Raw genomic sequence first — 23,034 nt, forward strand, 5'->3', positions numbered from 1 at the left:
ACACTTGTTCGGAGGTCCATCTGGAGGTCATATCTGGATAGAGCATCTGATCCTCTTGGTATATTATACCACAAAGCTTGATTGACTCACTAAGTGTACACCTATTTGAGTTCAATCCCTCTGGTAAGCAGCTTCTGGTGTCTTTGGTGGTGGACCTACTATTAACTGTTATTACACCATACATATTTGAAGTTAAAGACTGTCACTATATTATATCCACATGTGGTTGAGGATTATCATCACACATGATTGAAGCTTGTCCCTGACTTTTCTCTTCTTTTTTGGACATCACACGTCCAGGTTCCTTTGTTTATAGACATCACATGTCATAATAGAGGACTGCTTGGAGTATTTTTGAGCACATCATTATTCACGTTTTTTGTACTCATATTATTTGTTATGGTTTACATGATCACATAAGCGCTGCACATTTCACCCAATATGTTACACCCCGGCTAGGCTAGCCAAAATTTTCCATACAGCCTCGGTGGAGTGTTGGAGATGCTCTTATTCGCCTGAGAACGCTGACCACATTTTCTGGATGTGCCCCCACATCCAACAATTTTGGTCGGAAATCACTTCCTGTATATCGGACCGCCTAGCAGTGCCTGTACCGATGACAATGAGGGTATGTCTGCTAGGCCTGGTAGATGATGTGGTGTCATCTCGTACACTGAGAACCCTGCTTAACATATTACTGTTCTATGGGAGGAAATCCATTTTATTAAACTGGAAAAAACCAAGGGCTCCAAGCGTGGCATCCTGGAAAGACCTGGTAAACTCCATGATGCCACACTACAGGGCTACATATGCAGCTAGGGCTGTGGGAAAAAAATTGACAAAGTCTGGCAGGCATGGTATAAATCTAAGAATACTGTAGGCTAACAACGCAGCTGAATAAGTTGTCGAGGAGAATAGTAAGGAGAGCATAACGCCATACGGAAAAGGGTAACAAAAGCATACTCATGAAAGCTGAATGCCACATAGGAAGACTAATGGGTAAAGACATAAATTGTCCCAACTGTCAGTGACGAGCTGTGTCATTAGCTTCCTGTATAACTAATGGACCTGGAAAACCGAATCGCCCTATATACGTTGAGCTGTGACTATAGGGGGGGAAGGGAGGGGGTATTTTATGAGTGCGGGAGCTAGAGAGTTGGACTTTGTTAGTCAGATACGTTACCCAGGCTGCATTAGGCCAAACTGGATAGTGTCACGTTGACACATCCTGATGTATGTTTTATGCAAAAAACTCAAACAGAATTTATATTAAAAAAAAATATATATATATATATACACTCATTAAAGCTTACCAATCCTTTAATATGGTGGCTTTATTCTTTTTTTTTTTTTTTTTTAATTTCATTTAATTTATTTTCACCTGGTGGTCTGGCCAGTAACACTTTTGGTCTTAGGGTGGCTCCATTTTATGGAAGAGCAATGAAGCCCACCCACGGATAGTAGCATTGGAATCTGTGGGAACAGTGTTCGATGCAGACAAATTTAGAAGGACTCAACTAACAAATTAAAGCCAAACTCCAGCTAACACTTTTTAGGCAATTACTTTTTAGGTTTTTTTTTTCCTTTCTGGGCTCTTGCACATCAGCATTCATTGTGGATCCATTAGTCATTTTTCCAGGAGGATCCAGCCTGAACCACTTTGTACTTGTAGCCGGGTGGCTGCCAGCTCTGTGTGTGTGTATCCTCCACTCGCTCACTCGCTCACTGCCCCCCGCTGGTGTGTAGAGTACTCTGCAAGAGCACTGGAACTCCTGTGTTGTGTGCATCTGTGGGCTTCCTCTTTTCTTCCCTGCTGCTGCAGAGAGAGACAGTAGGCTGTGTGTGAAATTCCCTGCTCCCTCCTGGCAGCAGTGGGGAGCCTAAAAGGAAGAAACTGCATGACACAGCAGCCACAATGTATCATGGGACATGAAGTCTACAAGGTGTTCTGTGCAGTTGAGACTTAAGGGGCTGCAAACTTCAATACCCAGGATTGCAGGCTTAACCTAGGACAGGATTAGACTTTTCCAGGGCATTCTGAGACTGAACGGTGTACTGTGTGTGAGAAAGCTGAGCTGCATGGACCTGTAGTTTTTGCTGAGCCTGTGCAGAAACTCAGTGCCATACCAGAATAGTGTGGGGATACTTTTCAGTCACCTCCAGGGGTACCCCTTTGTTAGGTGTGCATATACCCACCTGCTATTGGGGTTGTGTGCGTAGCGTGCACACTATCTTTATTTCTGAGTTACTGCTGATACTTTTAACCCTGTTTGCATCAGTTTAAATTGGGTTTAGCATCACTACAATTCAGTTGATTGCCATTTTATGAGTCAGTGATCCCATTATCTAGTATGGAATTCTTAAACATGTTTGATTGCCTGTTTACTAATTTGTGCAATGTTTAACTGCCTTTCCATAATGCCTTAATTTAATCTACCATCCAGTTGCTTGTGGACTATTTTCTGTGTACTGTTATAGAGTGATAGCATAGGATAGGAAACGTTTAAATTACATAGGTGCAAGTGGGGACCGAGCAGTTGAAGGAGTTGTGGTTGAACAGAGGACCTATCAATCCAAGCAGCTCCTCCGGGGGTAATCTTTACATATGTAGCAAGGTCCCAGGCCTCCTTCGATCTAATGAGAACCTCCAGGGCCAGAGATAGCTGACATCCTTCTGTATATGGTGGGTTGTATGGCATAGTGGGTGTAAAGCAAAGTAAATTGATTGGGCGCCAGACACTTTGTGAATGCAAAAGAGATTTTTTTTTCTCTTAACAGAACTTTGGAAGAGAGGGTTAGGGCCAGGACACCCTTAGGTAGTTGCAAGATCAATTGGCAGACTCTGAGACTTCAACAGGAGGACAGCCATGCAGGGAAGCTATTCAACAAGACGCCACATCTGCATGTGTAGGAATGCTGTCTCTTATGGCAACAGTCTTTATCAGTTACTAACACAAAGCGTAACAGTTCTTTCGCTTTTACTACAATCACTTCTTGTAGTTCTTTAGCCCACTGAGCTACCGGTTTCTCACTAGACTACATGATTTACTGCCACCGAATCCCTTGAGCTCCTCCAATCTTCACGATAGTATCTTCCTCAAGCATCACCCCCGCCTCTCTGCTGGGTCCCTGGTTTGACACACAAAGCTGCTCTGCAAGCGTCACCTCCACTGGCTGGGTCCCTGGCTTGATAGCCACTAAAGTTTCCCGGTTGGTGAGAATACTGCTCCGGTACTTGCTTCAGCTACTCACTGTGGTCCCTTACTGGCGACAGCCTCCCCTCTACCCCTGACCACGACAGGTTCTCCGGCCAGCAGAACTGTCACTTCTGGTTGGACTGCAAACCGCAGTCCCAACCCTGCGCTGCTCTCTTGCTTCTGGATAGGCCCTCAGACAGCCTAGCAGCCAGATGTGCCCGGGATAGGCCCAAACTCCAGCCTAGCAGCCTGGGCAGTACAACACACGTCCACCCAGACAGCCATCCAGGTGGCACAGAACCCAATCACCTGACTCCACCCAAATACAGTATCTCACAAAAGTGAGTACACCCCTTGCATTTTTCTAAATATTTTTTTATATCTTTATATGTGACAACACTGAAGAAATGACACTTTGCTACAATGTAAAGTAGTGAGTGTACAGTTTGTATAACAGTGCAAATTTGCTGTCCCCTCAAAATAACTCAACACACAGCCATTAATGTCCAAAACTCTGGCAACAAAAGTGAGTACACCCCTAAGTGAAAACGTCTAAATTGGGCCCAAAGTGTCTTTGTGTTTAAAATATTTTGAGTGGCCACCATTATTTTCCAGCACTGCTTTAACCCCCTTGGGCATGGAGTTCACCAGAGCTTCACAGGTTGCCACTGGAGTCCTCTTCCACTCCTTCATGATGACATCACTGAGCTGGTGGATGTTAAAGACCTTGCGCTCTTCCACCTTCCGTTTGAGGATGCCCCACAGATGCTCAATAGGGTTTAGGTCTGGAGACATGCTTGGCCAGTCCATCACCTTTACCCTCAGCTTCTTTAGCAAGGCAGTAGTTGTCTTGGAGGTGTGTTTGGGGTCGTTATCATGTTGGAATACTGCCCTGTGGCCGAGTCTCCGAAGGGAGGGGCTCATGCTCTGCTTCAGTATGTCACAGTACATATTGACATTCATGGTTCCCTCAATGAACTGTAGCTCCTCAGTCCCAGCAGCACTCATGCAGCCCCAGAACTTCCAGTGACCAGTATGAGAGAGTGAGCGATAACACCAAATTTACCACACCTGCTCCCCATTCACACCTCAGACCTTGTAACACTAAGGAGTCACATGACACCGGGGAGGGAAAATGGCAAATTGGGCCCAATTTGGACATTTTCACTTAGGGGTGTACTCACTTTTGTTGCCAGCAGTTTAGACATTAATAGCTGTGTAGAGTTGTTTTGAAGGGAAAAAAAAATTTACATTTATAGAATAAGAATTCAATCCGGATGGCCGCACTCCAACAACGATTTCTTTATTGGTTAAGAACCATACAGCAAATAGACAATAGTAATTCCTGTCTATCGCCTAAAGAGTCAGCTATGAGTAAGCACCAATAGTTATGGTGTGAAATATGTCAGCTGTGGATTTCATCTTTTTCTGTATGGCTTTTATCCAATAAAGAAATCGTTGTTGGAGTGTGGCCATTCGGATTGAATTCTTTTCTATATGCTACTTTACATACTGAGCCAGCACCATTATTTGAGGAGGAGAAGATTTTTTTGTGACCCAGACACCTAGAGTGGGTTCTTTTCCCAGCAAATTTAAGCATTGTTTTACAAGCTGTACACTCACTACTTTACATTGTAGTAAAGTGTCATTTTTTCAGTGTTGTCACATGAAAAGATATAAAAGATATATATAAAATATTTACAAAAATGAGAGGGGGTGTACTGACTTTTGTGAGATACTGTATATAGGTTCTCCCAGCAGGCCAAGGGATTTAAGAAAACCCCTGCCCATTGGCTGGGATACACTATATACCCATAATCAGACCTTGCATTGCCCTTCTCATATCTAATGCCACCAGGTACCCAGCCACCTAGCAGCAAAAGAGAGAAGTGTAGCAATTACAAACTTAGAGTGAGATCAATTGATCCTCAACAATTAGCCAAGGCAGCTGTACCTGGCAGGTAAATTTAGGAGCAACCCTGCATAAACACCAGGGTGCTGCACATACGTAAGTGAGTGGCTGGGTGTAAACAGACGTACATCCATTTACATCTGTTTACATCCGAGTAAACTACTGTGTACCAAACTTCAAAATTTGGTCTGGTCACAAAAGTTTTGATTACTCCAGAATCTGCATATGAAAAGGCAGAGTTCCAGTCATTTTTGTGCTTATTAAAAGTCTGCAGCTACAAAAAGTGTAGCTGCTGACTTTTAATAAACAGCTACTCACCTGTCCTACGATACAGCGGTGCACTCACTCCAGCTGTTTTTACCCTTCGTCCTCCCCCGGTTCAGGCATCTTTACTATGGGCACAAGGCTGTGACAGCTTGCGGCTTCACAGCCGGGTGCCCATTGTGCATGCGAAGAGGTGCTGCGCTCTGTGACTGGTCCTGAAGTCTTCACTGCTTCACAAAATTCACAAAATTTACTGCTATAAGCAATGGTAATGTGTAAAAAAAAAAAAAATAATAATAAAATCCTGATCACTTCCCCAGTGTAGTACAATGTTACTATGGTAACATTATATTGCTTTGGTCACAGTGTGTTAAAAAAAAAAAATCTTAAAAAAAAGAAAAAAAGTAATAAAAAAAAAATATATTACTTTTTTTTTCTTACTGCCACCAGTCAGCGTTTCAGATCACCGCCACACCAGTTATATGATGACTTTCAAAGGAAAGTTTTTCTTGTTTTTTATTTTATTTTTTTTGTTTCTTCGACATTGCTTTCTTCAAGACAATTTTTTTTCTTCAAATCCAAGAGCAAATACCTGTACTGGCAATCAATTGCTTCTACCTAAACAGAGGGTGCATTATCCTGCGTACCAAGGCCTCTGGTATTAAAACATAATTTTTATTTGAATTATATAAAATGTGTCTTGACTGTGTGCTTATACTGTATATTCATTAAGAGAGGAATAGTGTTTATTGATTGGCAAATGGCATAGGCAGTGATTTGATGAATACAATAACCAAAAAAAGAAAGGAAAAAGGAGAAGGAACCCTCCTACTGAATATACATTAAAAAAATTGAACATCTCCCAGTTCAACATGCTACTCTGGTTGTCCACTAGAAATACTGCACCTATTAGACCCTATTCAGGTCTTGACAGGTGTCTGTGATAAGAACTCCTCCTGGATATACTAAGGATAACCCTTATTGATGATAAACTCAGTCCTGACCAACAACTATAGTGACTGAAATCATAAACTCTGGAACCTGGCTGGTCGATCTATCCAATGGTATCAATGAGTCCTGGACCTAGGCTGTCCACTAGAAATACATACTGATCCTGACAGGTACCTGTAATAAGAGCCCCTCCTGGGTATACTATTCATATTCTAGGTTCCTCATAGACAAATTAATACTTATTAGTGTCTATCAAAATACCTGCCTGAGTACTATTTAGAGGTCGACCGATATGGGTTTTCTCTGGCCGATGCCGATGCCGATATTTAGAAATCGTGGTGGCCGATGGCCGATATGTGATGCCGATTTTTTGGGCCGATATATTTGGCCGATTTTTTTTTTTTCCCCTTCATCTCATAAAATCTAACAGTTAGACCCCTTTCACACTGGGGCGTTTTTCAGGCGCTTTTGGGCTAAAAAGAGCGCCTGTAAAACGGCTCCCCTGCAGTCTCAGTGTGATATCCCGAGTGCTGTCACACTGAGGCGATGCGCTGGCAGGATGTAAAAAAAAGTCCTGCGAGCAGCATCTTTGGAGCGGTGTATACCACCACTCCTGCCAATGAAATGAATGCGCACCACTGCCGAAGCGCCTGCAAAGCGTTTTGGCAGCGGTGCTTCAGGGGCGCATTTAACCCCTTCCTCGGCCGCTAGCTGGGTTATAAGCGCCCCGCTAGCAGCCGAATAGCATCTCTAAAATGACGGTAAAGCGCCGCTAAAGCTAGCAGCGTTTTACCATCAACTCCTGCCCGCTCCAGTGTGAAAGCAACCTTAAGTAATAAGTGATACAGAAATTTTTTTTACATTTAAACATTAAACAAAACAAACCTCCGATCAGTTCACTTGTATGTATAATTTAGAAAAAAAAAAAAAAAAAAACTATCTTAAATATTAAATACACAAAAACAGGTAATCAAAACTTTTGGACGAAAAAAAATGGGCTAACTTTACTGCTTAGTTTTTTTTTTTAATTCATTACTGTATTTTTTTTTAAAAAATTGCGTTTGAAAGACCGCTGCGCAAATACCGTGTGACATAAAATATTGCAACAACCACCATTTTATTCCCTAGGGTCTCTGCTAAAAAAATATATAAAATGTTTGGGGGTTCTAAGGGATTTTCTAGCAGAAAATACAGGATTTTTACCTGTAAGCAACAAGTGTCAGAAAAGATTTAGTCTTTAAATGGTTAAACTGAGAGCTTCTACACACGGAGTTCAGTCTATTGATAAAAAGAACTTGAAAAGATACAAATGTATCTTCTTATCAGACTTGGCAGGCTGCCCAGAGGAGGAGAGAATCCTCTCCACAGGCAACTTGCATTGACTTCTATTACAGAAGTCATTTGCAAGTCACGGCTGAAGTTACAATCGGCCTTTTTTATCAGCACAATCGGCTGATGCCGATTAAGTAAAAAACGCCGATATATCGGTCGACCTCTAGTACTATTACGCTGGTACTTAGTTCCAGCAAGAATCACAAAAAATTTGCCTAACTACCCCTGTATGTGCTTTTGTGGTTGTGATGAGCCAGGCACTCATCTTCATATCTAGTGGACAGTTTTGGACTGAGATTTTTTAGGTGGCCATTGAGGACCTGGAGATTTACCCCAAAAATGCCCTACTAAACCACTTTACACTTAATCTTACTAGAGCTCAAACAAAATTACTACAGCAACTGATGACAGCCTCTAAGCAGACTATAGCGAGAGCTTGGAAGACCTTGACTCTGTGTATCCTTGAGACCAAAAATAGGGTGACCCAGGCCATGATTCACAGTAAAATTGAAGCCACTATCTTTGATACAATCCCTAAACATCGTAAAGTCTGGCAGCCCTGGGTAGACCATTTCTTACCATCTGATTTTGACTCCTCCCTACTTGAGCCTTGATGCACATTGCTGTGTCGGTGCTGATTTTACTTGTGGCTGGGCTTTGAGTGTCTGACCTTCTCCTTTCTCTTACCCCAATTCTTTATTTTCTCACCTTCTCCCCACTGCTCCCTCTCTACCATTCCTTTCTTAAACTACAACTTTTCCAAATCCGTCGTTAGGGGTTTCTCTCTATGTCTAGTATACCATATATTAATGGCGAACTGTTTGTCACTATTTTTCAACTATATGATTGGTCGTATGTGCACATAATCTTAGTGGGGGGGCTTAGACCACCACCTTCTCATTGTTCTACTTTAACTGATACTACAACAGACAGCATTGTACTGTGCTTTGTTTTCAGTTGCTATTTCGTTATATATGGTTATTATTGTTCTTATGACCATAAGTGCTTTCAGCGCTTTTGTTACTACAGTGCCTTGAAAAAGTATTCATACCCCTTGACATTTTCCACATTTTGTCATGTTACAACCAAAAACATAAATACCCAGTATATTTTATTTGGATTTTATGTGATAGACCAACACAAAGTGGCACATAATTATGAAGTGGATAGAAAATGATAAATGGTTTTCAAATTTTTTTACAAATAAATGTGAAAAGTGTGGCATGCATTTGTATTCAGCCCGCCTGAGTCAAAACTTTGTAGAACCACCTTTCACTGCAATTACAGCTGCAAGTCTTTTTGGGTAGGTCTCTACCAGCTTTGCTACACTCTACAGAGTGACATTTTTGCCCATTCTTCTTTGCAAAATAGCCAAAGCTCTGTCAGATTGAATGGAGAGGATCTGTGAACAGCAATTTTCAAGTCTTGCCACAGATTCTCAATTGTTTTTAGGTCTGGGCTTTGACTGGGCCATTCTAATGCCCCGTACACACGGTCGGATTTTCCGATGGAAAATGTCCGATCGGAGCGTGTTGTCGGAAATTCCGACCGTGTGTGGGCTCCATCGGACATTTTCCATCGGATTTTCCGACACACAAAGTTGGAGAGCAGGATATAAAATTTTCCGACAACAAAATCCGTTGTCGGAAATTCCGATCGTGTGTACACAAATCCGACGGACAAAGTGCCATGCATGCTCAGAATAAATAAAGAGATGAAAGCTATTGGCCACTGCCCCGTTTATAGTCCCAACGTACGTGTTTTACGTCACCGCGTTCAGAACGATCGGATTTTCCGACAACTTTGTGCGACCGTGTGTAGACAAAAAAAGTTTGAGCCAACATCCGTCGGAAAAAATCCTAGGATTTTGTTGTCGGAATGTCCGAACAAAGTCCGACCGTGTGTACGCCCTATAACACATGATTATGCTTTGATCTAAACCATTCCATTGTAGCTCTGGCTGTATGTTTAGGGTCATTGTCCTCCTGGAAGGTGAACCTCCACCCCAGTCTTAAGTCTTTTGCAGACTCGAACAGGTTTTCTTCTAAGATTGACCTGTATTTGGCTCCATCCACCTTCCCATCAACTCTGACCAGCTTCCCTGTCCCTGCTGAAGAAAAGCATCCCACAACATGATGCTGCCACCACTGTTTCACAGTGGGCATGGTGTTTTCAGGTTAATGTGCAGTGTTAGTTTTCCGCCACATATAGCATTTTGCTTTTAGGCCAGAAAGTTCAATTTTGGTCTCATCTTACCAGAGCACCTTCTTCCACGTTTGCTGTGTCCCCCACATGGCTTCTCACAAACTGCAAACTGGACTTCTTATGGCTTTCTTTCAACAATGGCTTTCTTCTTGCCACTCTTCCATAACGGCCAGATTTGTGGAGTACAGGACTAAAAGTTGTCATGTAGACAGATTCTCCCACCTGAGATGTGTATCTCTGCAGCTTCTCCAGAGTTACTATGGGCCCTCTTGGCTGCTTCTCTGATTTAATGCTCTCCTTGCCCGGCCTGTCAGTTTAGGTGGACGGCCATGTCTTGGTAGGTTTGCAGTTGTGCCATACTCTTTCCATTTTTGGATGCTGGATTAAACAGTGCTCCGTGAGAGGTTCTAAGCTTGGGATATTTTTATATGACCTAATCCTGCTTTAAACTTCTCCACAACTTTATCCCTGACCTGTCTGGTGTGTTCCTTGGCCTTTTATGATGCTGTTTTGTTCACTAAGGTTCTCTTAACAAACCTGAGGGCTTTACAGATCAGTTGTATTTATACTGAGATTAAATTACACACAGGTGGACTCTATTTACTAATTAGGTGACTTCTGAAGGCAATTGGTTCCACTAGATTTTTTTTTTTTATTCATAATTTTTATTAACACCAGTTTTAATTTACAACACTTATAACAAAAACCAAAGCATATATATTCAGTATACAAATTAAAAAAAAAAAAAAAAAAAATTAATAATAATAATAATTATATATATATATATATATATATATATATATATATATATATATATATATGTAAATAAATAAAACAGGTCAATATATGAGCTACTCAATAGTAATATAAATTGTAGTATGAGCAGCTAGCACAATTTGTTGATAAGCAAAATAAAAATATAAAAGTCCACAAGCGTCACCAGCTTCAATGTGTATGGGTGTGCTTCCCCATACACATTGAAGCTGGTGATGGGTTTATCAACTCTTCCTTCTTGGATATACTGTTCATTTAGCGCTGCATGTGGATATATATATATATATATATATATATATATATATATATATATATATATAGCAAAAGAAAAGGAAAAATTAAGCCTACACTTCTACACCATCAAATATTCTCCTATTGGATATCATCTTATTTATATCAACTCTATTATTCATATAGATATCACTTCCCTCTCCCTTGTCCTTCCTACCCACTACTTTCTCTTACCAATCGTTTATCTGCACCCAGGAAGTAACACCCCAACTGTGGTGAAAAACACTCATATAGTTCTATAAAAGTCCCACCGAAAGAGTAATTTTATATCCTGATCTTATCCCTCTACTCTTTTTCCCCTGTCCTTCCCCACTTTTCCTGTAGTTTTTTTTACACAAAGTTGTCAATTTTTAAGACATTTCTAACACATAGCATGTATATAGCAAAAATTACACCCCAAATACATTCTGCTATGCATCCTGAGTATGGCGATGCCACATGTGTGAGACTTTTACACAGCCTGGCCACATACAGAGGCCCAACATTGAAGTAGTACTTTCCGGGGTTCTAGGAGTATTAATTACACATCTCATTTTATTCCTTCATATCACACTTTTGAAGGTCCTTGAGCACCAGGACAGTGGAGTTACCCAAATAATGACCCCATTTTGGAAAGCAAACACCCCAACGTATATTCTGAGGCATGGGCTGCAGATAGGTACTCTTGTACTCTGATGGGCTGGTGACAGGTACTCGGTTACTCTGATGGGCTGGGGACAGGTACTCGGGTACTCTGATGGCCTGGTGACAGGTACTCGGGTACTCTGATGGCCTGGTGACAGGTACTCGGGGACTCTGATGGGCTGGTGACTGGTATACGGGGACTCTGAAGGGTGGTGACAGGTACTCAGGTACTCGGTACTCATATGAACTGTGACAGGTACTCGGGTACTCAGGTGGACTGTGACAGATACTCGGGTACTCTGATGAACTGTGACAGGTACTCGGGTACTCAGATGAACTGTGACAGGTACTCGGGTACTCAGATGAACTGTGACAGGTACTCGGATACTCAGATGGACTGTGACAGGTACTCGGGTACTCAGATGGACTGCGACAGGTACTCAGATGAACTGTGACAGGTACTTTGATGGGTGGTGACAGGTCCTCTTTATGGGGGGCAATCAGTGTGTGTTGGTGTACACTGGAAGCGGTGTAAGCAATCTCCTTCTCACACACGATCAGTGTGTGAGGAGGAGAACCCGGTAACATCTCGTTACCGCTCTATGTTTACATTTAGTGATCGGCTGTAAAAGGATCACAGTCGATCACGTGGTAAACAGCCATTGGCCAATGGCTGTTTACCAGCGTCGGTGACAAGCAGTGTTCCTGGGAACAAGCTGCCACCGACGTGCACGCGCAGTGCGCTTGCGATCGCGTGCATGCGCCGTGCAAAGTAGGGCGGTACCATCTGTGATCACGTGGTAAACAGCCATGCCCAATGGCTGTTCACCCCCCTCGGTGGCGAGCGGTGTCTCTGTGAAGGTACAGGGCTGCGCACATGCCCTGTTTAAATGGACGGACGTCATATGACGCCCACCCAGAACAAGAGCCGCGCCGTCTGGCTGTCATATAACGGCCGGCGAGCAGCAAGCGGTTAATAGCAGTCCTAACTGTTGGAATATATATTTCTTTTTCTACACAGCCTAATAAGCTTATTTTAGGATCCATTTGTATCTGTATTTGATATACCCGCTTAATAGCATCTGTAATTTTTTGCCAGTACCTAAACAATTTAGGACATTTCCATAACATAAGTAGTAAGTCAGTGGAGGATCTCCAGCACCGAACACACTCAGATGTATCTCGTATACCCCATTGATACAACTTAGCCGGGGTCCTATATACTATATAGATTATATATAATTGCGTTTGGGTCTGCTGGGGTGATACTGATACAGTTTGTACTTGTTCCAAAATATTTTGCCACTGTTCATCTGTTAACTCACCTAGGTCCTTTTCCCATCCCTGTCTGGCGGGACAGGTAACCACTCCCTGATGTTGCCCAATTAGATACCCATATATAGTAGAGATAATACCCTTCTTAGTTTATGTCTTTACAATTAGGTCTATTAATGGCATATTTTGTACCTTTAACTTATTACCTTCAAATTGGACCTGTAAAGCGTGTCTTAATTGTAGAAATTGAAAAAAGGTATATGAGGGAAGGGAGTATTCTTTTGTAACTCTTGATATGTTTTAAAAATATTATTAGAATATTGTTGTGAAATATATTGAATCCCTGATCCTCTCCACACCCGAAACCCTTCTAATTTATTTATCTCATTGTGCTTTATATTTTCCAATATAGGGGTATGGACTGATATCTCTATATATTGCATTATATGTTTCATTTCCTGCCATACTTTATTCATCAACACTAATGTGGGTTTTTCAGCAATGTTCCCTATAGACCCATTTTCCAATTGGGCTATTAAATGATTATGACTGAGCCGATTCCCTCCAATCTATAGAACTCCATCCTACCATCTGTTTAAGATGAGAAGCAATAAAATACGCCCTTGCATTTGGCACAGCTAGTTCCCCCCTATGTTTAGGAAGTTGTAATGTGGATAGCTCAATTCTGGGAGTCATCCTTATCTCCCAAAAACAACAAAGCGTCCTCAGCATACAGACAGAGTTTATCTCTAATCCAGTGGTTCTCAACTCCTGTCCTCAGGACCCACTAACAGGCCAGGTTTGCAAGATAACTGAAATACATCACAGGTGATATCATTTGCTGCTCAGTGATTGCAGTCTTGTCTGCATTTCCCAAAGGTAATACTTAAAATCTGGCCTGTTAGTGGGTCCTGAGGACAGGAGTTGAGAACCACTGCTCTAATTGTAGCTGTTTGTCTAATTGCTATAGCTAAAGGCTCTATCGCTAATGCAAACAATAATGGGGATAACTGGCAACCCTGTCTAGTACCTCTAGATAATGAGAAAATATTTGATATAGAACCATTAATCTGTACACATGCCCGAGGGGCACAGTATATAAATTTTATCCACCTCACAAAACCTCCCCCAAGCCATATCTTTCCAAAACTTCCCACAGGTATGTCCACTCAACGCAGTCAAATGCTTTTGCTGCATCGACGTTGAGGGACAAAACCGTTCTTTTTTCCCACATTATCAGGAATCATCTGTAAATTCAGGAACAATATCCTCAAGTTTGTAGTTGTCGACCTTCCTGGTATAAAACCTGTCTGGTCCGGGCGTATCAATTTCTCTACAACATTATTTAGCCTATTGGCCAATACCCTTGGTAATATCTTGACATCTGAGTTCAACAGTGAGATTGGTCGATAAGACTCTGGTAATGTCTGATCTTTATCAGGTTTGGGTATTACTATGATACTAGCTTCATTCATTGATTCCGGGAGCCAACCTGTATCAAATGCCTGGTTAAACACCTTCAACAATTCAGGAAGCAATATGTCTCTATATATCCTATATATCTCTGGCGGTAGGCCATCCGTACCTGATGCCTTTTAGGAGATTCTAAAACTACTCTAGTTATTTCCTCTAATGTCAATGGTGAACTAATGCCGCGTACACACGATTGGATTTTCGGCCCGCAAAAGACTGATGAGATTTTTTTGTCGGAAAATGCGACCGTGTGTATGCTCCATCGGTCTTTTGCTGGCGGAATTCCAGCCAGCAGAAGATTGAGAGCATGCTCTCAATTTTTCAGTCGGGAAAAGTTCGAAAGTCCGAAAATGCGATCGTCTGTGGCAATTCTGACATTCAAAATCCCTACGCATGCTCGGAAACAATTTGACGCATGCTCTGAAGCATTGAACTTCATTTTCTCGGCTCGTCATAGTGTTGTACGTCACCGCGTTCTTGACGGTCGTAATTTCAGCAAACTTTTGCGTGACCGTGTGTATGCAAGGCAAACTTGAGCGGAATCCCATCGGAAAAGCCGTCATATCTTTTTCCGACGAGAAATCTGCTCGTGTGTATGCGGCATAAGACTTTCTCTGTCATCCCTAGAGAATAGTCCTCATGCACATGGACGTTTTAAAAAACGAGCTGTAAAGCTAGGTTCGACGCCTGGAAAAACCGGCGTTAAAAACGCGATTTTTACCGCGTTTTGCATTAGCGTTTTTGCGCGTTTTTGCGCGTTTTTCCGCGTTAGCGCTAAGTAGCGTTTTTCAATGAAAAACACATCTCTCAGCTATATACACTCCCAAATTTCCCACAATGCCACAGAAACCAAAGAAAACATGTTAATGAGCATGTGTCGGTGCCATTTTGGTAGGAGAGAGAGAGAGGAGAGAGTGTTTCAGAGTGTTTCAGAGTTTTCAGTATATTTCAGTATTTTTCAGTATTTTTCTGAGAAATATGGATCCTGTCATGCAAAAGATCGATGAGGCAATCCTTCTGATTGTGTTGCGGAGGCAGAGGAGAATGAGACAGGAGGAGGAGAGAAGCAGCAGACGTCGATTTTGGGTGCATCCAATGGTATCCAATCGGTTTTCTACGGGGTACTTTGGCAATATTTATTCCCAACTGCGCTCATATCCAACAAAGTTCTTCAACTTTACAAGGATGTCAGTGCCGCTCTTTGATGACCTGTTGGAGAGGCTCAGGCCAAGGCTCACAAGGATGGACACTGTGATGCGTAGCTCTGTGTCACCGGAGGAACGGATGCTAGTGACACTCAGGTAAGTGAATACACATATGGGAGGAGGGGCTAGGGTTACGGTTAGGGGTTAGGGGGTTAGGTGTTAGGGTTTCGGGTTAGGGGTTAGGGGTTAGGAGTTAGGGTTAGGGGTTAGGGTTAGGGGTTAGGGTTAGGGGTTAGGATTAGGGGTTAGGGTTAGGGATTAGGGGTTAGGGTTAGGGGTTAGGATTAGGGGTTAGGGTTAGGGGTTAGGGTTAGGGGTTAGGGTTAGGGTTAGGGGTTAGGATTAGGGGTTAGGGTTAGGGGTTAGGCTTAGGAGTTAGGAGTTAGGGTTAGGGGTTAGGGTTAGGAGATAGGGTTAGGTTTAAGGGTAGGGTTAGGACTTATGTTTATGCTTTACTCTTTCAATAACTAAATTTATTATGTTATCTTAGGTTCCTTGCCACGGGACAAAGTTATGCCTCCTTGCATCACTACTTCCTCCTTGGCCTCTCAACGGTCTCAAAAATAATAAAGGAAACATGTGTGGCAATATGGGAGGAATTGCATAACGTTGTAATGCCAGAGCCAACCGAAGACATCTGGGAATCAGTTGTGGACACTTTTTGGGAAAAAACTCAGTTCCCAAATTGTATAGGAGCCCTTGATGGGAAACACATCAGGGTGAAGAAGCCTCCCCACTCTGGATCTTCATATTTTAATTACAAAAAATATTTTTCGGTGGTCCTCCTGGCATTGTCCGATGCACACCTCAAATTTCTGTTTGTAGATGTGGGAGCATATGGAAGCCAAGGTGATGCCCGCATATTCCGCGAGTCGGCCTTCGGACGTCGTCTACATGAGGGACGACTCAATATTCCTGAAAGCAGGCCTCTACCCTGCACTGAAGAACCCAGCTTGCCATTAGTCATGGTGGCAGATGAGGCCTTTGGACTGGCTGAAAATCTAATGAGGCCATACAGTGGCACTGGTCTCAGCCGACAACAAAAAATTTTCAATTATCGGCTCAGCCGTGCACGCCGTGTTGTTGAATGTGCATTCGGGGTGTGCACGGCCAAATGGCGAGTTTTGCTGACATGTATGCAATTGGATGTTGACAACGCCATTCAAGTCGTCCTGGCATGCTGCGTTCTGCACAATTTTCTGCGGGACAGTGACCGAAATAATGTTGAACAGGAGCCCATTAGACAACTTCAGAGGGTTCAATTTATGGACTTGCGTTCAACTGCACGTGTCATGAGCATTCGAAACCAATTTGCAGAATTTTTTGAAACACCTGATGGAGAGGTATCATGGCAGAATGATTATGTCTAAAAAATATTTGCCTTTGCTGTCTTGTGTTTTTTGAAATAAAGCATTTCAAAATTTAAGTTTGTTATTTTTTGGTCCATTTGTCAACGATTGTTCTACAAGTCAATTTGACTCTGCCTTCGGGGTAAGCCTAGGCTAAGCCCAAAAAAGAGCAAGCTTACGCTTGTCCGAAGGCAGAGTACGATAGAGTCCTTTGCACTCTGCCTTCAGGGCAAGCAGAGTGCAAAGGAGTGCTGTTGTGCATCATATAAAAGACTTTTCAAAAAAAATAAAAAATTAAATAAAGGATTGGGATCACAACTGGTATTTCAAGAAAAAAAAGATTTTATTTTGTGATTACAAATGGTGATAGGTGGTGGTGGATGGTTGATTGCATTGGGGATGTGGGGATTGGGGACGGGGTAACGGTTGGGCCTGGCGATCACTCCCAAAATCTTGCTGGTAGCGGGGTAGAGGGTATGAGGGCTGAAAATGGGAGGTGGAAGGTGGACAATCAGCATACGCTTGCAGGCTATGGTATGAGGTCTGGGACGGCATAGGTGGTGGTTGGCGTGGAGGAGGGGGCTGATAGTGAGAGTGGGGTGCTAGCACTGCTGAGGTCCAAGGGGCCATTGGGGGATCATGAGAAACATTATATGGATCGCATGGAGGTGGCCCGCCACTCAATTTTGCATGTCTGTATTGCATTGCAATACCGTACATGCGATCCATACAAAGTTTCTCTTGGTCTCCCCCAATGTCCTCCAGGATGTGGTAAAGGCTGCGGCAGAAGCAGGCGCGTGGGTTATTGGGGTCTAAAAAGGCATCCATACTGCGCCTCTCCTGCCGCACTTCCTGCAGCAGTGCTAGCACCCTGTCATCAGCCTCGGGATTATAGCCGCCCCTCGCCTGACGTCCACGCCCACGGCCACGAACACCGCCACGACCGCGCTGCTCTCCACTTTGTAAACTGGCAGGAGACGGTGTTTCCACAGCCCTCGATTCCTGCAAAAGAACAAAAATGTTTACATTGACATGTACATGGACAGACAGACAATGAGATAGAAAGGCAGACCGAAGCAGTTACCTCATCTGTGCCCTCAACAACTCCCTCGCTGATCGGTCGTGGAGATCCAGAGGTGGTCATTGGACTGTTTGGTCTCTGAAGCTCTGTATCTTCCTCATCCACCTCTCCAAGTCTAAAATTTGAAGTTGTCCTGCAAACAATACAAATTGTATAAACGATTACTGCGATTACCCCTAACCCTAACTCCTAACCCTAACCCCTAACCCCCTAACCCTAACTCCTAACCCTAACCCCTAACCCTAACCCCTAACCCTAACTCCTAACCCTAACCCCTAACCCTAACCCCTAACCCTAACTCCTAACCCTAACCCCTAACCCTAACTCCTAACCCTAACCCCTAACCCTAACCCCTAACCCTAACTCCTAACCCTAACCCCTAACCCCCTAACCCTAACTCCTAACCCTAACCCCTAACCCTAACTCCTAACCCTAACCCCTAACCCCCTAACCCTAACTCCTAACCCTAACCCCTAACCCTAACCCTAACCCTAACTCCTAACCCTAACCCCTAACCCCTAAGCCTAACCCCTAAGCCTAACCCTAACCCCTAACCCTAACCCCTAACTCTAACTCCTAACCCCTAACCCTAACCCCTAACCCTAACTCCTAACCCTAACCCCTAACCCTAACTCCTAACCCTAACCCCTAACCCTAACCCCTAACCCTAACTCCTAACCCTAACCCCTAACCCCCTAACCCTAACTCCTAACCCTAACCCCTAACCCTAACCCCTAACCCCCTAACCCTAACTCCTAACCCTAACCCCTAACCCTAACCCCTAAGCCTAACCCTAACTCCTAACCCTAACCCCTAACCCCTAAGCCTAACCCCTAAGCCTAACCCTAACCCCTAACCCTAACCCCTAACCCTAACCCTAACCCCTAACCCTAACCCCTAACCCTAACTCCTAACCCTAACCCCTAACCCTAACTCCTAACCCTAACCCCTAACCCTAACCCCTAACCCTAACTCCTAACCCTAACCCCTAACCCCCTAACCCTAACTCCTAACCCTAACCCCTAACCCTAACTCCTAACCCTAACCCCTAACCCCCTAACCCTAACTTACGGTCTGGTATGGCTCTGCATATTTTGCCTGAGGAATTGGAGATTGGTGTGGTAAACGTGCTTTTTTTTGGTTGGCGCTGGTGCTCCGCTACGTGCCGCCTTGTCTTCGTCCGTGAGGTCCCTCCTGACACGGTCACGTAGGGACTTCCAGCGCCGCTGCATAATTTTACCTAAAATAACATGGAAAACAAAGGGTTAAATATGCAATCTTCATTTACATTACACACAAACAGATCATGCATTCAAGGAAAATAGACTTACTTATCTCCTTTCTTTCAGAATTTCTGATTTGTTCCCAGCCAGGGGTAATCGCAGCACATATGTCCTCCCAGGCTTTCACCTTGCGGATGTGGTCTCCATGCTGTGGATGTGCCACATCCCACAATTCTGGATGGGCCTGTACCGCATTGATTAATGCAACCTGAGAGACTGCACTAGCACTAGCCATCTTGGTGCCAATATCACCACAGTCACACGGCTGTGCAAAGGACTCTTGGGTAATCTAATGTCCAGACAGGAAATTCCTGTTTTTACAGAGATTACAGTGTCCAATCATCTCTTTTTAACCAAAAAACGCCGGAGTTAAAAAACGCGAAAAAACGCCGCGGTCGCGTTTTTGCGCGTTTTTCCGCGTTTCGCGTTTTTACAGCTCTAGCGCCGCTCCTCGGAACGCACTGGTCCTGGGTTTTTTTTACAGCTTAAAAACGCCTAGGCTATTTGCAGCTCAAAAACGTCTAGGTGGGCATGAATCCATAGACTAACATAGACAGGCGTTTTTAAGCTGTAAAAAACGCTAAAAAACGCGGCTGTAAAAACGTCCATGTGCATGAGGACTTAAAGGTATCTCCAGGGGACACAAAAAGTCTCTAAGTTGATCCATTCTATAGGAGACCTTACTCCTATATAAATCACCATAGAAGGAAAAAAAGAATGACATGATATCCATTTGGTTATGTGAAATATATGTTAACAGACGTATTGAAGAGATATAATTAGTTTAGGTCTGGGATTTTGCAGATAACATTTTGCTATTCCTTTCCCCCTCCTTAAAATACCTACTCTTTACAAAAAACAGATCTTGTTCAGCCTTTTCCAAGACTGTCCTTTTATATAATAATTGCGTATTTTTCCAAATAGAGTGATTTAGTGAAGTAGGGCTCTGGATATATTGGAATTCTTTTTGTTTTACCTCTCTTACCAAACAAGTTTCCCACTCTACATTAGATTTTTTGAACCTACTAATAGCTTGTATTACGATCTTAAAAATGCTTTCATGGTATCCCATATCACCTAAGACGATGCAGTTTCAGCATTATTCAAAAAGAAACCAACCAACGATTGGCCTATAGAACTATCTGGCGGCAGCATCTGCAGCTACTGAGTGTTCTCCAGTTTGATTTATTTCTAGGTTTAATCTTTTTTAAGGACAAAAAAAATTGGTGAGTGATCTGAAACATTCCTTACTAGGTACTGCACATACGAAACAAATGGAAAGGTTAGATCCGTACCCATGACTAAATCAATCCTGGATAATGATCCATAAGTAGAGGAACAGCATGAGTAATGCCCCGTACACACGGTCGGATTTTCCGATGGACATTGTCCGATCGGAGCGTGTTATCGGAAATTCCGACCGTGTGTGGGCGCCATCGGACATTTTCCATCGGATTTTCCGACACACAAAGTTGGACAGCAGGAGATAAAATTTTCCGACAACAAAATCCGATCGCGTCAATTCCGACCGTGTGTGGCCTGTTCCGACGCACAAAGTGCCACGCATGCTCAGAAGAAATTCCGACAAGGGACAGCTCGTTCTGGTAAACTTAGCGTTCGCAATGGATACAGCACTTTCGTCACGCTGCAATGTAAAAAATGGTTTAATACAGCGCACTCTCTTCTTCTTTATAATGTGACAAGAATTAAGTAGTTTTGCTGCTCATATTCACACACACTTCTCACAAAGTTTTATTTGTGTTTTTTTAGTGGGATTCCCTCAATATATTGTTATTAGTTGTCACATCTGACAGTTTTATATTTGTTATGTTTTTTTTTTTTTTGTTTTTAAGCCTTTTTTTTTCTTTAATGTTTGGATTTTTTCCAAGGCTGATCTTTGTTCAATGTTATCTTTATTTTTACTCCAGAATATTTTTGTGTGTGTTTTGTGTGGCAAGTTACCCCAACACCATTGATATCTTTTATTATTTAATCTCCATGAGATTTTTTGTTGTTGGTGTCCCTTGTTCATTTCACATTGTATATTAGAAATGTACCTGAATCCTCACAAACAAACCATCATTTTTGAAGTAAAACACATAGGAGAGTATAATTCAAAACAAAAATCCTTTATTAAGGGCTCAGAACCAAACAAAGAGGAAGGCAACACTGGATCAACAGGAGAAATTAGTGAAGCCTGGGACCCCCACGGCAGACATCAATTCTTGAACATCAAAATTGGTGGCCTGAGGAGTCCATATGTAAGGGAGGGCAGTCTGGTCCGGGATTCACAGAGATCCGGATAGCAGCAGATGACATCAGTGTCCCCAGGCTGTGGTACCACAAGAGGCTGCATCTTTTGGCCGACCAGACTGGATCCAGGGTCCTCACTGTCTGGTCTTCCTTTCACACTTCCTTCCGGGCTGTGGCTGTGCAGTTGGAGATGTGGCAGGAGGAGGGGTAGGACCTGGAGGAGGAGTAGGACCTGCAGGAGGAGGAGGAGGACCATCGCGAAGGTGTGTTTGAGGTGTAATTTGGCCCCTCATACCTTTCGCCAGAGCCTCTGATATGAGGGCCTCACACAAGACTTTTTGGCCCTCCTCCATCCTCTGCATTTTATAGGCTATGAATGCAGCAATGTTCTCCTGCCTGGTGTGTGGTGCTCCCAGGACCTCTGTAGCCCTACAAAAAAATCTGATAGCAGCCTCCTCTAGGGTACTCCTCCTACTGCCACTTTCTGTTTCCAGGGGGGGTGGAGGGACCTGCAGATCAGCCAGCCGGCTCGGCCCGGCCACCTCCTGGCTGAGACTTCCCTGTGTATGAAAAAGGGACATGGTTTTAGTTCTTGCATCATCAATCACAATCATAAATTAGTACTCCCAACTAACATCTAGTTAACATCATTGATTGGACAAGCAGAAATATTTAGAGGAATGCTATACCTGGCTCAATCTGGGCTCCTCCACATGTGGCCTGGAAGGCCCAGGTTGGGCGTCAGAAGCCTCAGCCGGGGGGGAAGGAAGCGTGGAAGGAAGACTGGAGAGTGATGACCTGGGTTCAGTCTGGCCTGCCAGAAAGTGCAGCCTGTCGTAGTACAACATCCTGGGGACATAGATGTCATCTGCTGCTCCGGATCTCTGTGAATCCAGGACTTTCTTGCGCTCCCTCAGATATGTGCTCCTCAGGCCACCAATGAAAATCTTTAAAAAAGTGATGTCTGCCGTGGGGATCACCTGCTTCACAATTTCACACAATTGCTCCAGTGCTGCCTTCCTCTTTGCTTGGTTCTTGTAATGGGGGTGTTTAATCTCCCACAGACAGGGCAGCTCCCTTAGCATCTCTATGAAGACTGAAATGAAGTCCTGATCTTTCAGTACCATATCCATGTTCACTGCAAGACACAACACAAGACAAAGCCTAATGTCACACCAAACTCTCCTAATCTTGTTACAATATAGGCCTCAATCTATAGAAGCAGTATAGGCCCAAGTTTGTCTCTTACCTTCGTTCTTACGATCGCCGCGTTCAATGCTCCTTCCTCCGCTCACAGATCAAACGTAATACGCACGCGTGTTACGCTTTATATACACTGCGCATGCGTGTAACTCCCCCGCCCCTGACGTTCTTTCTAGTGTATTCCCCGCCCCTTTTCGTTCGGCGCAGTGGGGGAAGAGCATGATGGCGGACATACAGCAGGTGCGGGCTAATTGTAGCAACGAGGAGGAGGAGGAGGAGGAAAGGGCGGATCCAGGCACGTCCCGATCCAGAAGGAAACGTTTTAAGGCCACAAATATGTCGTTTGGGGAGATGTTGGAGAT

The 23,034-nt window shown here is 43.5% G+C and overlaps 2 long non-coding RNA genes across 2 annotated transcripts in view; one reads left to right on the forward strand and one right to left on the reverse strand.

Moving 5' to 3' along the window:
- Positions 1-23,034, forward strand: part of LOC141105814 (uncharacterized) — a 215,455-nt gene that overhangs the window by 77,293 nt on the left and 115,128 nt on the right. The gene's annotated exons all lie outside the window — the stretch shown is intronic.
- On the reverse strand, positions 17,177-18,104 carry LOC141105705 (uncharacterized). The gene is made up of 2 exons (XR_012235642.1): positions 17,937-18,104; positions 17,177-17,854 (listed from the first exon to the last, which is right to left on the reverse strand). It is a non-coding gene; the product is annotated as an uncharacterized lncRNA (long non-coding RNA).

This window comes from Aquarana catesbeiana, linkage group LG01 (assembly GCF_042186555.1).
Source record: "Aquarana catesbeiana isolate 2022-GZ linkage group LG01, ASM4218655v1, whole genome shotgun sequence".
In the NCBI taxonomy this organism is placed as follows: Eukaryota; Metazoa; Chordata; class Amphibia; order Anura; family Ranidae; genus Aquarana; species Aquarana catesbeiana.